Raw genomic sequence first — 13,171 nt, forward strand, 5'->3', positions numbered from 1 at the left:
CAACTGTAACTCCAGTCCGTACCTTCACATCTCGCTGTGCCAGTAATACTCAGGTGCTACTTCGAGTTCCTCATCGGCGTGGAATCCAGTTAAAAAACCACCATGTCGTAGCAAGCACTCGCGCGGACAGGCAACCCAATCAGAGGGGACACAGGGAGGAGAGGGATTTTACTGCTCATAGAACTATCACGTAACAGGTGAATTCAAGAACACACACACGCCCGCGCACACATTCATTGCGCAGTGCACAAGGGCACTTATTTCTGAAAATTACGTCCAAAAGCAGCGTTTTTGAGGGTGCTGAGCTAGGGGGTGCTGAGCTCGTTTTTGGGGGTGCTTGAGCACCCCCAAAAATAGGCTAAACACGCCCCTGATGCAGGAAAAACAGACGAGTCTGTCTGGTAAATAAATGCAGGTATTTCTAGCAATATACCGTACAGTCCTCTCTGACCACAACTGTTAAACAACGTGACGTGTATTTTGGTTTGACCTGAGTGTCCAGTTACAGCTGCATGCATCAGTTTCAACGGCAACAATTGATGATTGTCTATCATAATTGATTGTACTTGATTAAACATAGATAACACTGGGGAAGGGGCGGCACGGTGGTGTAGTGGTTAGCGCTGTCGCCTCACAGTAAGAAGGTCCTGGGTTCGAGCCCCGGGGCCGGCGAGGGCCTTTCTGTGCGGAGTTTGCATGTTCTCCCCGTGTCCGCGTGGGTTTCCTCCGGGTGCTCCGGTTTCCCCCACAGTCCAAAGACATGCAGGTTAGGTTAACTGGTGACTCTAAATTGACCGTAAGTGTGAATGGTTGTCTGTGTCTATGTGTCAGCCCTGTGATGACCTGGCAACTTGTCCAGGGTGTACCCTGCCTTTTGCCTGTAGTCAGCTGGGATAGGCTCCAGCTTGCCTGCGACCCTGTAGAAGGATAAAGCGGCTAGAGATAATGAGATGAAATGAGAACACTGGGGAACAATTTGAAAAAAAAATCTATTGAGTCACATGCTGATTAAAACTAAAATTGGCATGCTGATTCCAAAATTGCAGTCAGTTTTTTTTCTAGCACGTCAAGTTTTTTCTCCACAGCTTACCCTCCAGATAAGCAAAATTCCACTGTAGTAAGACTATTTGAAGGTTATGGAAGAACGTTATCAGGGTAGATGGGATTTGATGGCTGACTATTGTTGGAGCATCAAACGCGATAGTCAAGTTGAACACTCCAGAAAGAGCTATAAACGTAAATTTTTACCTTAACTACTTGCACAGGTGGCACGGTGGTGTAGTCAGTGGCGTGCACAGACATTTTGGGGGGCAAGTGCTCTGGGGGGAAAAAAAGGGCACTTTTTTTGCGCATGTGGAACACCTTATTATAAAAGTCTGAGATTTAACCCTCCTCTTGTGTTCAGGTCGCCACTGACCCGTTTTAGTTTTTAAAGGTGTAAAACAACCACTTAATGTTAATTTATTACATCAAGGCTTTTTGACTTTGCCAGGAATCTCTAGTTGAACAAAATAGAAAAAGAAATTTTTGTTTTCCTAAATCTGAAAATGGTCTAGCAAAAAATATAATACTTATGTGCAGTTGTTTCTGTATGCGACGGGCTACTTCATGACAAAATAATTACAGCTTGGGCTTAGAGGGCAAACAATACATTTTCACTCGATTCATGTGTTACCTGGCTGGTGGGGCAGGGGAAGAGCTGGCTGACTGCCCGATGTGTTGTCTGCGCTACGACAAGGCCGTGGCTTCCAGGACACTATGCTGCTGCAACCTCACATTGAATGCACTGCACGCTTGTTCACGTGACAGAGCAAGAGAGACAGAGGTCCGGTGTGTGTGCGGAGGGGGCACAGATTGGGACATTATTTTCACACATGCTTTTAATGCCGCAGCTTTTCTAAAAGATCATGTCGACATTGGCCTCAGTAAACTGTAAAAAAAAAAAAAATTCAAAAGGGCACTTTTTTGGACAGAGGGCAGAGGGGCAGGTGCTTGAGCACCACCTCGTATCTATCTGTGCATGCCACTGGGTGTAGTGGTTAGCACGGTCGCCTCACAGCAAGAAGGTTCCGGGTTTGAACCCAGCGGCCGGCGAGGGCCTTTCTGTGTAGAGTTTGCATGGGTTTCCTCTGGGTGCTCTGGTTTCCCCCCACAATCCAAAGACATGCAGTTAGGTTAACATGGGGCGGCCTTGGGCTGAGGTGCCCTTGAGCAAGGTATCTGACCCCTGACTGCTCCCCGGGCGCTCTGGTGTGGCTGCCCACTGCTCTGGGTGTGTGCGTGTGTTTACTGCTTCAGATGGGTTAAATGCAGAGGATGAATTTCACTGTGCTTGAAGTGTGCATGTGATGAATAAAGGTTTCTTCTTGCACACAATTATAATCACAGATTATAAATTGTGTTCCCCAGTGTAATTATCGAAAAAAGAAAGATAATTGGTGTGTGAAATAAAAATAATTCATATTTTTAAACTTGATTAAAAACAAACATGGAGGGGTGTCGTAGCTCAGGTGGCTAAGGCGCCATACCATAAATCCGGGGACCTGGGTTCAATTCTGACCTGAAGTCATTTCCCAATCCCTCCCTGTCTCTCTCTCCTGCTCATTTCCTGTCCTGTCTCTACACTGTCCTATCCAATAAAGGTGAAAAAAGCCCCCCAAAAAATCTCTAAAAAAACCAAACACAGCAGAAAAAAGGATGTTGTCGCCCTGTGTGTTATAGTAAAGCAAGAAACAATAAACCTAAGTGCTAAACTATCCTGTTTCATTCCATGCATAATATTATATTCATAAAGAGATATGTATCGTTTGCATGTTTCTCCTCTTCTTCTTTCCTCTTTTTCCTAAACTGGGTTCCTGATGTCTGACTCTAGATTTTTTCTTACCATTTGTGTTGATTTGGCACTCAAGCATCACGACATTACCGACTGCTCAAGACTGTCAACCGGGAGTCAAGACTAAACCAGTTCACCCTGGTGGTTTCCAGACAGGTTTTATATTACTCTTAATGATTTCACACAACCCAGAAAAAATGCAACACTATGTACTCACAGTATGATGGATGAATGAATTGTGGTTTATTTGGTAGAATTTCAGTGTGACTGATTTGACTCTACGTTAGTAATATGTGCACTATTTAAATTGCTGATGACACGTTTTTGACATCTTTGGCGATGTTTTATAACATAAAAAGTAATTCCCAATGATCCATATATTAATTCACGAAGGCGCCTATTTTACAAGTTATGATAAAAAACGCGGCTATTTGGGCAAATTTGACGGGGCTGCAGCACCCAGGAGACGAAGGAGGAGGAGGAGCTATATGACATCAGCGAAAGAACCTTCATCCTAACTTACCAGTTTGTTGTTGATGCGGCAGGTGTTCAGTTTATCATTATTAGTATTTTTATTATACATTATATATATATATATATATATATATACATTATATATATATATATATATATATATATATATATATATATATATATATATATATATTAGTTATTATGCCTTCGCGTTGTGTTGCCGGCTTTTGCTCCAAAACCCACAAGGATGTGGTAAGTTTATTCAAGTTTCCCAGAGATCCCGAGCTGCATGCGAAGTGGGTGAAGCAAGTCAGGCGCACTCGTGACAAGTGGGAGCCCTCACCAACATCCGTCCTGTGCTCTGAACACTTCGATTTGGATTGTTTTGACACCCTTCCCAGCTTAAAGGAATCTCTTGGGTGTTCAGTTCAGCACAAACGTGTGCTGCTACCATCAGCAGTGCCTACAGTATTCCGGAGGGGGTCTACTAGTAGCTATGCCGGATCCAGCAGTCGCCTGGGACAAGGCGACTCCTCCAAAGACAGTCCTCCTGTCAGAACATGTGTTGAGAAACGACATAAGATAAAGGTACGTAGAGCTATAGAGTGCTCCGACATGATGCTAAAAATAGTAACACCGCGGTCTGCGCGGCCATCTTGGAAGTGACTCGCTCCAGAGCGCTCATAGAGTACACATCATAGAGTACACATTCATGATAATCATAAATGTAATCATAAAGTCGGCGTGATATCAGTCATGTATTTGCTTGTGAAAGCTTGTTTCTCAAAGCAAACACTGAGGGAAAGCTAACTTAGCCAGACAAGTAGGCTACAGATTGTCATTTGCTTACGCTGATGTAGGTTATCAAATATTTTGCTTCATTCAAGGATAAAACTAAGAAGCCATAAACTAGAAGACGTGCCTGCCAATATTATCCTAAATGTATCACGGATCAGGCATAGTTGTAAGCTTATTATGTTAGCTGTTTGCATGCTCCATTAGGAACTATGTATTCAGTGTAGCATACAGCTTACATGATATAAGCAGTGTTTACACATGCAAGACAACAATACACAATATTAAAATATTGATTCCGTAACATTTTGAACAAATACGGGTTGACCTACCAATCCTTGTTATCCAACCTTGTGGTGTTCAATGCTGGGCTGTCTGCCTGTCCGTTGTCCATCTCGGGGTCGGAGTCGCTCTCAGATTGCACAGTAACAGGTTCAAACCTGTACGGTTGGATGCACCCATGTTCGTCATCACTTGATTCTTCCGATCTATCCCACTCACAACACAATTCTAGACTCCCAGAAGAGGAAGAGCTAGAGAGTTCACCGGTGTTTTCATGCGCCATTTCCACTGAGTAGACAGCCAGTGAACCGCAGCGTGTTCTTCCGCTGACGTCACAACATGGCCGCGAGCCACGGACCCAGTTTTCTTGCGCTGTGCAATTAAAAGTTGGATATTCGCATAACAACAGCTTCTTTTCACGTAATTATAACAGAAATCTAACATGTTTGCCATGTTGTATAGTTTATTTAAGAAATTGCATAGAGTCATGTTCGTGTCATCAGCCCTTTAAATGATTCCCTGCTCCCCCTACCTCAGGATTCCAGTGGGGAGACCTGAGGTCATAGGTCAACCAACCCCATCCTCTCCTTCCCTTCTTGTACTTCTGAGTGGGAGACCAGGAAGTAGCCTGGCTGCCTGGCTCACAAACGAAAATCATGGAGCCACTCTAACAGGTGAATTGATCCACACTGTGACATGATGTCATTGCCATGAAGTGCAAATGAGTGATAGAAACCTGACTGTGCAAATCTCAAAATTCAGATTTCTTTTGTGCTGATACCCCATGTCACCCTTGGCACGATGCTGCCCTGAGTGGCTACCCATGTTGCCCATGCCTAAATCTGCCACTGGGTAGGCCTACATCACATTCTAAACCTATAACTCAAAATACTAAATTAATTTGTATCTGTCTGTCAACCAAAGTCATCTAGGATTGGCTCCAGCTTCCCCCATGACCCTGATGGATAAGCAGTGTAGATAATGGATGGATGGATTTGTATTATATTGGAGCAGATTCAGTAGTATTATCAAAATAACAAATTGTTGCCTTAAGAATCAAAATCATATTGTGTCATATCAGATTTAGTGGTATTGTCAAATACAGGGCTCCCATGTGATGCAAAAGGAAAGCTTTCGCCATACCATTAGTAGATTGTGACTCTCTGAGTGGGAGAGATGGATGGCATACTCCCTCTCTACTGTCAATCACAATGACACTCGTTGTCATCGTCGTCAGCTGTCCATTGCTACCAATAATGATTGCTTCATTAGGATGTGCAGAAACGCAGATGGGCCGCTACACCCACCTACGTGTGGGTGGAGCACAGAGGACGGCAGGACAGAGATCAGGTTTTATAAATTGGCTTTATTGCCACACTTTTCAGTCTAACAATAATTTTCACAGACACACACAACCGGCGTCTCGTTCAGGGTTGAGCTCCTTCTGCTCTCGCTCTCCCTCCTGATATAGGGCGCAGTCACTGGGAAGACACACAAACAGGTTAATTGCTCTCAGGTGACACGATTCTGCCACTTACCTTCCCTGACTCCGCCCTCCTGTCACAGACCGGCGCTTGACCACGCCCCCGCTGCCACATACCCCCACCGCCCGACTCAGGCCGGGCGGCCGTCCGGCCTGCAGCCGACTCCCCCCCCCCTTGACGGGAGAGGAAGTCCGCCACGACCATCTGCGCCCCCGGCCTGTGGACCACCTTGAAATTAGAGGGTTGGAGTGCCAGATACCAACGGGTGATCCGCGCATTGGCATCTTTCATACGGTGGAGCCACTGGAGGGGCGCGTGGTCCAAACAGAGGGTGAAAGGGCGCCCCAGCAGGTAGTACCGGAGGGCGAGAACCGCCCACTTAATGGCTAGACACTCTTTCTCTATGGTGCTGTAGCGCCCCTCACGCACCGGCAGCTTCCTGCTGATATACAGGACAGGGCGGTCCTCCCCCTCCACCTCCTGGGACAAAACCGCCCCCAGCCCTCTGTCCGACGCATCGGTCTGCAACATAAAAGGGAGAGAAAAGTCAGGGGAGTGTAGAAGTGGCCCCCCACACAGTGCAGCCTTTACCTCTGAGAAAGCCCGCTGGCACTGCTCCGTCCACTGGACCGGATCTGGTGCCCCCTTTTTAGTGAGATCAGTCAGCGGGCTGGTGACGTCCGAATAATTAGGTATAAACCTGCGATAATAGCCAGCCAGCCCCAGGAACTGTCTCACCCCCTTTTTTGTCTTGGGCCTCGGGCAGGCCGCAATTGCTGCCGTCTTATTAATTTGGGGACGCACCTGCCCGTTGCCCAAGTGGAAGCCCAGATACCGTACTTCCACCCGCCCAATCGCAAACTTCTTTGGGTTGGCTGTGAGCCCCGCTCGCCTCAGTGACCTAAGGACGGCCCTCAGATGTTTGAGGTGCCGCTGCCAGTCATTGCTATAGATGATTATGTCATCTAAATATGCTGCCGCATATGTGGCGTGAGGGCGGAGGACTCTGTCCATCAGCCGCTGAAACGTCGCGTGCGCCCCAAACAGCCCAAACGGAAGGGTGACGAATTGGTGTAAACCAAACGGTGTGGAAAAGGCCGTTTTTTCTCGGGATAGTGGAGTCAAGGGGATCTGCCAATATCCCTTCGTCAAATCCAGTGTCGAATAAAAGCGAGCAGTGCCGAGTCGATTGAGCAACTCATCAATACGAGGCATTGGGTACGTGTCGAATTTAGACACCGCGTTGACTTTTCTATAGTCCACACAGAACCGGACCGACCCGTCGGCCTTGGGTACCAAGACCACCGGGCTGCTCCAGTCACTGTAGGACTCCTCGACGATGCCCATTTCGAGCATGGTCTGAAGTTCTTCCCGAACCACCTTTTTTTTGTGTTCGGGTAGCCTGTAAGGGCGGCTACGCACTACCACCCCCGGGGGCGTCTCTATGTGGTGCTCTATGAGGTTAGTGCGACCGGGCAGGGGCGAGAACACATCCGAAAACTCGGTCTGCAACTGGGCGACCTCCACGAGTTGGGTCGGGGAGAGGTGGTCTCCACAGGGGACCGGAGAGGTACGTGATGCCAATGTCCCTTTTTGAACCTCCGGCCCCAGCTCCGCCTTCTCTGGAACTACCGACACCAACGCCACGGGGACCTCCTTGTTCCAGAGTTTAAGCAGGTTGAGGTGGTAAATCTGTAGCGCCCCACCCCTGTCCGTTCGCCTCACCTCATAGTCGACGTCCCCGACTCGCCGTGTGACCTCAAAGGGTCCTTGCCACTTGGCGATCAATTTGGAGCTCGACGTGGGCAACAGTACGAGTACCTTATCTCCCGGAGTGAACTCTCTAAGGCGCGTACCCTTGTTGTACAGGCGGGCTTGCCGTTCCTGGGCCTGCCGCAAATTCTCCTGAGTTAGGTGGGTGAGCGTGTGGAGTTTTGCGCGCAGGTCCATAACGTACTGAATTTCGTTCTTACTTTGTGAAGGTCCCTCCTCCCAATTTTCCCACAGCACGTCCAGGATGCCGCGCGGCTTACGCCCATATAATAATTCAAACGGGGAGAACCCCGTGGAGGCTTGGGGGACCTCTCGCACTGAGAACAGCAAGGGTTCAAGCCACTTATCCCAGTTACGTGCGTCCTCACTTACGAATTTTTTAATAATATTTTTGAGGGTGCGGTTGAATCGTTCCACTAAACCGTCCGTTTGTGGGTGATACACGCTGGTGCGGATCGGCTTAATCCCCAATAACCCATACAGGTCGCGCAGTGTTCGTGACATAAACGTAGTGCCTTGATCAGTCAGAATCTCTTTCGGGATTCCAACTCGGGAGATGACGCGGAAGAGTGCCTCGGCAATACTGCGTGCTGAGATATTGCGCAGAGGCACTGCTTCCGGGTATCGCGTTGCATAGTCCACCAGAACTAATATAAAGCGGTACCCTCGTGCTGACCGATCTAATGGCCCGACGAGATCCATCCCAATTCTCTCAAACGGGGTCTCGATTAACGGTAGAGGGCGCAAAGGCGCTTTTGGAATGGCCGCTGGGTTTACTAACTGGCATTCGCGGCATGCCGTACACCACCTACGGACATCGCCGCGAATCCCCAGCCAATAGAAACAGGCCATTATTCGGGCTAGTGTTTTATCCTGCCCCAAGTGTCCAGCCATGGGATTAAAGTGAGCCACCTGGAATACCAATTCCCGGCGGCTCTTCGGAATTAAAAGCTGCGTGACGCGCTCTTTAGTTTGAGTGTCCTGCGTCACTCGGTATAATCTATCCTTCATAATCGCGAAGTCGGGGAAGGACGGGGTGGCGTTCGGCTGGAGCGTTTGACCATCGATTACTCTCACTTGGTCAAACGCATGCTGCAGAGTCTCGTCTCGCGACTGCTCTAATGGGAAATCCGCGAGGGATTCCCCAATAGAGAGAGGAGGAGCCGGCGGCTCCTCACTCTGACGCGGAGATGACGTAGACGGCTCTGTGACAGCTGCTCCCGCCAAAGCGACACTGGGACCTCCCCCTGTCAAATGGCAGGACCCACTCTCGACTAGGCGTGTCATTAAACCCCGAAATCCCGGCCAATCAGTCCCCAAAATTAGAGAGTGGGTAAGGCGAGGATTAACCGCCGCCTTCACTATAAATTTTTCCCCTCTGAAAATAATGTGGACCGACACCAAAGGGTAGCTGTGAACATCCCCGTGCACACATAACACCTTCACCCCTTGTGCTCCCCCCAATGCCTCGTTTTGAACCAGGCTTTGGCGAATTGAGGTCTGATTACAACCAGAATCCACCAACGCCTGATATGTAGCCCCTTGGATACTCACCGGTATGCGATACGCTCCGGCCCGATCGAGGGCGGCCTCTGGCGCATCGGGGATCCGAACCACCGCACCCACTTCCATTGCCGTGCACTGCTGTTGAAGGTGGCCCGGCTCCCCGCAGCGCCAGCAAACCGGCCCGGGCTTTCCCTCTGCACCGGTGATCTGGGGCTCACTCACCTGAGGTGGGGGAGAGACAGACACAGAAGGGAGAAACGGGAGGGCACCGCGGGTGCGGCGGGCCGGCTAGGGGGGTGCCGGCCCCTGCCTCCGCGGAGGGGGAATGGGGCGAGGACAGGACACAGGAGGAGGGGGAGAGAGAGAGAGAGAAGAGGAGAGAAGAGAAGATGCCATCTGCTGTCCTGCCGCCGGGACAGCCGCCAGATGATCCTCCGCCAGCTCGACTGCCTGATCCAGCGACGCCGGGCGGTGGCACTGGACCCACTCCGCGGTTCCGGCTGGTAAGCGGACGATGAACTGTTCCAGTACCACCTGGTCGACGATTCCCTCGGCGTCGCGATCGTTGGCCCTCAGCCACCGCCAGCAGGCGTCCCGGAGCTGCTGGCCGAACGCGAACGGCCGGCCGACTTCCTCCAGTCGCAGCGCGCGGAAGCGCTGGCACTGTTGCTCCGGTGTGCGCCCCACGCGCTGGAGGACGGCCCGGCGGAGGTCCGCGTAGGCCAGCCGGCGGTCGGCGGGGAGCTGTAGTGCGGCCAGCTGTGCCTCTCCCGTGAGCAGGGGGAGGAGGCGCACCGCACGCTGCTCCATCGAGGCTTCGGCGACCTGTTCAAACAACGTGATGAACGCCTCGGGGTCGTCCTGCGGGCCCATCTTGGTGACAATGAGGGGAGACGGGCCCGCGGCCGGAGCGCTGGTGGACCCCGCCGACGCGAGGAGATGCCGGAACGCCTCGCGATCTTCCTGCTGGGCCAGCACCAGGGCTTCGAAGCGCTGCTCCTGCTCCTTTCGGAGCGTGACGAGTGCCTGGTGCTGGCTTTGCTGAGCCGTGGCGAGGGCGTGGACCAGATCGGCGAACGGGGAGGATTCCATGGGGCTGCTGGTTTGGTGCTCCACTGTCCCGGGTTTCAGCACCACTGTAAGAGACCCTACGTGTGGGTGGAGCACAGAGGACGGCAGGACAGAGATCAGGTTTTATAAATTGGCTTTATTGCCACACTTTTCAGTCTAACAATAATTTTCACAGACACACACAACCGGCGTCTGGTTCAGGGTTGAGCTCCTTCTGCTCTCGCTCTCCCTCCTGATATAGGGCGCAGTCACTGGGAAGACACACAAACAGGTTAATTGCTCTCAGGTGATGCGATTCTGCCACTTACCTTCCCTGACTCCGCCCTCCTGTCACAGACCGGCGCTTGACCATGCCCCCGCTGCCACAGCCGCAAGGCCTGCACCAGAGCGACAGAGTCGCCCGCAGCGGCGGCACAAATGGCCTGGCTGAGCCGCCATGGAACATCTGGCCTCGTGAGTGCTTGCATACTATTCTCCTCTCCTAACAAAGTGCCTTGCACAGTAAGGTAAGACAAACAATGTCGTGCCCCCATCGTGTTGTTTCTCTGGACCTCCAGACCCCATGCCAAGTAGTGCACAAAAGTGCCACAGACCTGATGGGTATGGAAGTTGCCCCACAGTGACAACTGACTTGCCAAGTGATGCCATCCATTGGCCATTTGAGTGGCTCTTCTGCGTGCCTTCTGGTGGTGTGCCATTGACCCTGTTGAGTTCATCTGCCACATTGCCCTAAAGAGTGCCCTGCTGCCAGCACCTTATTGGTGATGTAATATTTAACCCATAGCTGGAACCCAGGCAGGCACTCCCACTCTGGGTCAGAGTGGACCTGGGAGCAACGGTGATTAAGGGGTAACTCCACTTTCCCCAATACTCAAGTCCTCCCGGACCTGAGACTCACCACCGGTTACAGTTTAAAGTCATACCCCGGACTCTACAATGACACTAGCCAATCATAGGCATCTGTCTGCTCATGTATGTGGAAGAGGGTAGACAGCGCTATCCTCTGGGCATGCTTCACTGCCTTGTGATGCAACATGAGCAGCAGTTTTGAAAAGACATGGCTGTCTGGCTTCAAGTACAGTGCCTTGAAAAAGTATTCATACCCCTTGAACTTTTTCACATTTTTCCACCTTACAACCACGAACTTAAAAGTTTTTTATTGAGATTTTATGTGATAGACCAACACAGAGTAGCACATAATTGTGAAGTGAAATGAAAATGATAAATGGTCTTCAAAATTTTAAACAAATAAAAATCTGAAAAATGTGATGTGCATTAGTATTCAGCCCCCCTGCGTCAATACTTTGTAGAGCCACCTTTTGCTGCAATTACAGCTGCAAGTCTTTTGTGGTATGTCTCTACCAGCTTTGCACATCTAGTGTAGGTTGAATTGGGATTAATTAAATTATAAATTATGTAATAATTGATAATTAAATTAATCAATTTATAAATAAAGATCAGTCTCATAAAATCTTAAATTATTAATCTTAATACTCACCGTGAATGGTTACATTCAAGATTAATGGTAGCTCTGTATTAGATGGGAAACCCAGTTGTATACAAAAGCTAAATTCTGAAGGAAAAAGGAGTTCTAAATAGTTGACCTTGTGAATAAACAACAGGAACAAGTAAAATGCAATTCAATTTTATTAGCTTTTATTTGTCTACTACTCACTAATAATAATAATCTCAAAATACATTCAATGTCGGCAAAGGTAATAACAAGACAAAACAATGGAACAATTACACCTGGACTATAAATTTGAGGGAAAGAGAGAGAGAAAGAGATAGAAGAAAAAAAGAAGAGAATCCCTTGTGTGTGCGTGTGTGTGTGAGGCTAGGTGTGTGTGTGTGTGTGTGTGTGAGACCTAGCTTGTCGTTAGCTAAAACAAAGGAATGTTAGCTAAATAGAACAAAGGATTAGCTCTGTGGCTAATGTGTGCTTTGTGTAGGTATCTGTGGGCAGATGCTAATGACTAGCCACTCTGGCAATGCTTAAACAAAATGGCGGTCAGTGCCTAGGTGTCGTATCACAGGTAACTCAATGAGGGAGGTAACAAAATGGCGTCGGGAAATATGGTGCCGGCAGGCCTAGTCGAGAACACAAGCCTACCAGCTAGCGTATCACCCTGAGGTAGCTAGCAATAAGTTGCTAAGGAGAATCTGACCACGCTACAGCTGGATCCAAACACTGCACTTAACAACAATTTCCAACAGACTATCTAGGCAATGAACTCAACGCGAGAGAGAGAGAGAGAGAGAGAGAGTGTATGTGTGTGTATAATAGGTGTTGGATGGAGAGAACTAGGCCTTGTAGCGGTCTAGCCTCGGAGCTTAAAATAACAAACTTGTCGCTGCGCTGCTAATCAGATAGGGAAGCTAGCAATGGAGTTAAGGAAAAATATCATGCAAGATACCCTGTCTAACAAGTTCAAAGAAAAAAAAAAACAGAACCAAAACAAACAATAAAAACAAACAAACACCTTCCGTGTCTGAGCGGGTATGCTAAATAGCTCAAAGCTTAAACATGACCCTAACAACCATCTGAATAAGCTACAAATTAAAAATTTGCCCAAGTGCCTACTCAATGCGATGGAAGTTCTTTCTCCGATGTCCGCGCTGAGGGTCGCAGTCCGAGGAGAGGAGGTTAGCGGCGCGTTGCGTCCAACCGCGGCTAACGAAGCAGGGAGATGGAGGCCTAGCTGGCCCACGGTGCTTCAGGAGAAACCTCCGGTGATGCGTCGACGAGAAAAAGCTGAGAGGAGCGAAGCTGTCCGCAAATGCCTCTTAGCGTGGAAAACTACTTAACTGTAGTTAAACTTTGCAAAGGTTTAGAATCAAAACCACTATATCGCTGAAACTTAGCGGGTCGTTCAAAAGTTCGGCCGAAACTAATTTGAACAGGCTGTTCTCAGACAATAGCGGTTAGTCTCAACACTGTAGGCGAGCGTGC

The sequence above is a fragment of the Neoarius graeffei genome, chromosome 23, assembly GCF_027579695.1.
Source record: "Neoarius graeffei isolate fNeoGra1 chromosome 23, fNeoGra1.pri, whole genome shotgun sequence".
NCBI classification, from domain to species: Eukaryota; Metazoa; Chordata; class Actinopteri; order Siluriformes; family Ariidae; genus Neoarius; species Neoarius graeffei.